This window comes from Pteropus vampyrus, unplaced genomic scaffold (genome assembly GCF_000151845.1).
Source record: "Pteropus vampyrus isolate Shadow unplaced genomic scaffold, Pvam_2.0 Scaffold65, whole genome shotgun sequence".
Lineage (NCBI taxonomy): Eukaryota > Metazoa > Chordata > Mammalia > Chiroptera > Pteropodidae > Pteropus > Pteropus vampyrus.
The window spans coordinates 4,959,197-4,964,090 of NW_011888846.1; the positions used below are offsets into that span (position 1 = coordinate 4,959,197).

Consider the following 4,894-nt stretch of genomic DNA (forward strand, 5'->3'; position numbering starts at 1 on the left):
ACAGGAAACCAGTGTTTCTCTCTACTCTGTTTAATAGCTTGTTTTTAAAAAAAAAAAAAAAATACAACTAGTTTGGGATATGACCTTTCTTGAGCTTATCCACTGGAGTGGAGATAACATCTATGCAAAACCAAATGTTTGTTGCTATAACTTCTGCATCACAATTAAAATCCAAACAGTTTTTTTAAAAGTCAATTCAACCAAAACCCACTACTTTAGAAGCCATAGCTTCTTTGAAGCCACAGTAACACTTAAATACCGCTAAAACTCAAATGCAGAAATCTCGTTGGTTGCTAATTAACCTTCCAATATGCTCAAATTGAAGTACAAAAAGGCAAAATTGTATTTTTCACAGAGATACGGTCTACTGAAATCACCAACACTGGACAGCTGTTGGAGTATTTGGAGTCTTGAGATGAAAAGAAATCCAGGCAAACTTTAGACAGTCTTATGTTGTCCTTTCTTCCCAATCGGTTTGCGAACAAGCAGAGGGACACCACTACCAGCAATTGTAGCCTTGATGAAAGAATCCAAATCTTCATCTCCATGAATAGCAAGTTGCAAATGATGAGGTGTAATAGGCTTAAACTTTAAGTCTTGTGATGCATTTCCTGCCAATTCGAGGACTTCTGCGGGGAGATACTCCAGGATGGCTGCACTGTACATAGCCACAGTCTCACTCATGCGTCCTTGGCCGATCGTGCTAGATATCGGGTGTCGATGAATACAGCCCACCGGAAACTGCAAGCCGGCTCTCTGCGAGCACGAAATAGCTTTTGTCTTGGCCCTTCCCGAGTCCTTCCCAGCCTTACCGGCAGCCATGTCAAATTCTGCTGAAGCCCAAACAAACAAGGCCGGGAAAGGACTAGTCAGACACCCAGCCAGATCACACCACCTACGCCTTAATAGCTTTCTATCCACAAACACAAGGGTGATTGTGTGTGTGCATAACACACTGTAGCAGGTTGGGCATCCCGCCATTGTATTTGTCCGTTATAACCAGAGACCTTTCTAAGCATCTAATCATCAGGGTTTATCATTATGCTGCCATCCGTGTGCTAGGAGTTACACACCACACAGCTGAAAGGAAATTCCTTCTCAAATGGTATCCTTTGTAGTAGATGTAGCTTGAAAATAGTAGTCAAAGATACTGGCACATTACTAGAGTTCAATTTAGTCATTAGCAGTTCATCCAGTCCAGTCCATCAGCATATCATGTGACCAGAATGTCTCCCAGGCTCCATGGAACCTCTTCAGGTTCCAAAAGCAAGGGTGGTCTCAGTAAACATAGCTTCACTCTTCTGGGCATCTAGTATAATTATGCTAAGAGATAGTATTACTCTCTTTCTTTGAGCCTCTCTTGAAGTATTAAAATAATGTTGAATTTCTCTCATCACACGATCCACTTATACTTTCCTTTACATTCGAGCTATTATTTCTTCTCTCCATTTGTCATTTGTTTTTACCCAAACTTTTCCACCTTTGGAAGGGACATCAAATTCAGCTCCTAAACTGGTCCAGATTGCTAGCCATGTGTGTCTTTCTCAATGTGTTTAGTGATTGGCTGGATTATTTTCATCAAGTCTAATCTTCCCCCACCCCGCACACACAGTGATAAATCTCTCCTATTGTTCCTTAAGGAGGTAGAGCTTTGGGCATGCCCACAGTCACCCTGGGATGACCTTGCTTTCTTCCTCTCTTTCCCTGACTATGTCCAGCTGTTAAACTCCACTAATTGCTAGCTAATTGTTCTATTGTTTTATCAATGTCCTGGGGCATAAATTGCTCTACCAAGGAATCCAGTCAAATTATGCCTCTTTTAAAGAAATAGTTTCTGAAGTTAGTGTTTGATACTTTTTCTGACTCCAAGAAGACTCCTCCCAGATGTCCTATTCCTCAGTCCTTTCTCACAAACTAGCCAGCCTACAGTCTGGTCTGTATCTTCATTAAATCCACGAATCTCTTTCCAATTGCTTTTCACCCAAATCTCCACTGTTCAGGCCCTGAGGAGACTCCGTTACTAATGAAGTCAGTTCCTTTGGGAAGAGATTAGGAAGTGTATATTCTACAGCCTGCTTCACTCCCTAGGCAAAATTTCTGAGCCAGAGCTCTGGGGGTGGGGTTAGAAACAATGGCAAGCTTCTCTCTGAGTGACACTTCCTCTATAAGAGCTGAATGCTCCGGAGAGGTGGGAGGAGGCAGCAGCCTGAGATCCTTTCAGCTTGCCTCTCCTGGCATGGAACCATCACTTCCAAGCTGTGGAAAGGGCCCTGGGCCCCCGTCTTCTCATTCCTGCTGTGACCAAGGCCCGGGACTGCTCTTAACTCACACAGTAGTCCCTACTTCCCAAGTTAGCAGTCATTTAGGTCATTAATACGTCATTGAAGCAGCAGTGCCATAGACACCCACATACGTTCCTTTGATATTAATAGAATATCTCAGCTCATTATCTTTCTGCCTACTGTTATCACGATGTATACATTTTTAAATTATTCTCTCCTAACCACCAAAAGTTAGTCAGTTAACTTACTGTAAGTTGGGGAAAGTTGGCCTTCCTGCCTCTTTCCCTTGCAAAGTCATATGTTCACTGACAAACAAGGCTTCTTACAACATGCTTTATTATACTAAGTCATCCTAAAAGGTAGGATACTCGTTGAGACTTAGTACCATAAAAACACTTTAACATGCCACCCCTAAATACGCTTCTTTGGCATAGGATTATTTTGAACGAATTATTTTTAAGAAACTGTTGCCACCAGAAGCTCTGAAAATGGCGTAGAAATTACCCATTTGTAAGAGAAATCTATATTTGTAAAGTAAATTTACATTAGAAAGGGGTCCTTCTCCTGAAGAGAGCTCTTACTGGAGTTAAGTTTTTCACCTGAGGGAATTATCTGCAGGGCAGGGCAATCTTTGTTTACCAAACATTTCCTCTTCCCAACTTCTCCTGGAGGGCCTTCTCCTCTTTGAAGCCCCTGATCCTTAAATCTTTCTTTTGTTCGTGATATGATATATAAGCCTCAATCCTCTAGCTGCCTTTTGAGTCTGTATCTTCGAGGGGCTCCCGTAAGTATTGTTAAAGTACAAAAAATTGAGTAAATTTAAGGATCTGATTGACTTGATCGAATGATTCATGAATGGGCAGTATCCCATCTGGTAAATAGAGAGGTGCCCAGAATGAAAGGTTTTTATAAGCAGAAACTAGACAGGACAAAAAAGGGTGGCGGGGGGGGGGGTCTTATCAGCATGACCTCACTAGTACTGATCAGGAAATTCCAGACTAACGGGAGAGGCTGAAACTGCAATTAAGTTAGGTATTAAGTATTAGTGGGGCTTGACTCCATTTTAGGGCTACTGTTTCTTTTTAACAGGACATAGTTAAACTAGGTTGCTTTTTCATCTCCTGTTAATCTCCCTCCAGGCCCCTAAACTTTGGTCCACCTGCAGCCTCAGCCAGTATACATGCCACTAGTTCTTTCTAGCTTTGTTTATTCTTCTTTTTTTGCCTAACTCCTGAGTCACTTGCAGACCTTGTGGTCAAAGCATTCTCCTTATTGCAATCATGTCCCTTCCCCATTTCCCCATTTGCAATAGTCCCTTTTCCTCTCTTGCGATAATACTTTTGAATAGTCTCTCCTATACTAAATCCAGATTTGACTTTTATTCCAGTCTCATCGGTAATTTTTCTTGGTATCGCCTACCCTGTGATGTTCTGAACATAAGGGTTTTACGCTTTACGGTTAATCTCGAGTTAATTCTCAGGATAAAATAATGACACACTATGTAGAGCAGATTGTTGCTATCTCAGCTGAGGTTGTCATAGACCACCTAGCCTCCAGCCAAGCCAGCAGTTCTAAAAGAGAGTCCAGGTAAGACCCGACACTTCCCAGTGGAGCTCAGTAGATAGAAGTTGCCAGTCTGTAGAGTCATGAACACAATAAGTGGTATTGTTTTAAGCCTCTAAGTTTATGGGTATTTGTTATGCAGTAAATAGATGAATAACACATTGAATGAACACATGAATGAAAGAATGGACAAACAACTGAATGAACAAATGAATAATGTCAACCTGGAGATCGTGTTCTTTCTTGAGTAGGAAGAAGGCAAAGCAAATTGCTACTGGGGCTTTTGATTTGAGATGATATATAGTATATGAGCTAATGAGGATGAAAATAAGACTTTTGAGGTTATTTTTGAAACTTTAGTTGCTATGGGGGTGTTTGGAAGTATATCAAATGTATCACCCACCAAAAATATGGAGTCATGATACTAAAAGTATATTAGTACATTCTCTGTGAGTCATGCATTTACCCTAAACCAGAAAATATCTTTTTGAGGTTGCGAAAAGTCAGAATCACATAAGAAGTTGGATTAGTCCTTAAGGCATCTTTAAAAGAGGAGAGAATATCTTAATGCAACATTTGTTTAGTAAAAATATACGAGTATTGCCCTCTACATACCAGACACTTTGCCAGATTCTAGGAATAGACCAGAAAAGAAAGTCATTGTAATCAAGAAGCTGACAGTCTAGTTGAAATAATCGACAATTAGAAGGCTAACCGCAATGACAGCAGTGAGGAATTTAGTGCCTGTGTGACTAAATATTTGGGTCAGCGCTGATATCAGGCATGGCTGGATTCAGGGATAAAATGAAGTCAGAATTTCACTTTGCTCCATTTATTAAGTCTTCTTCCCTCTGTGTCGGTCTCTTTGGGTTCCACATGGTAGTGAGATGGTACCAACATGATGGTAACTGTTTCAGTTCCTATGACCTCTTTGATTCGAAGAGAAAAACACAAGCTCTCCTTCCTAGATGTACCAGTAAAACCTCCTTTTCTTGAGTAATTTGTCCTTTTCTAAAACAATCATTCAGGTTGGAGGGGTGGGGTAGGTA

At 40.9% G+C, this 4,894-nt stretch overlaps 1 pseudogene; it reads right to left on the reverse strand.

Annotated features, from left to right (window-relative positions):
• Positions 1-438: 438 nt before the first annotated feature.
• LOC105292855 lies at positions 439-898 on the reverse strand (annotated as a pseudogene).
• Positions 899-4,894: the final 3,996 nt, after the last annotated feature.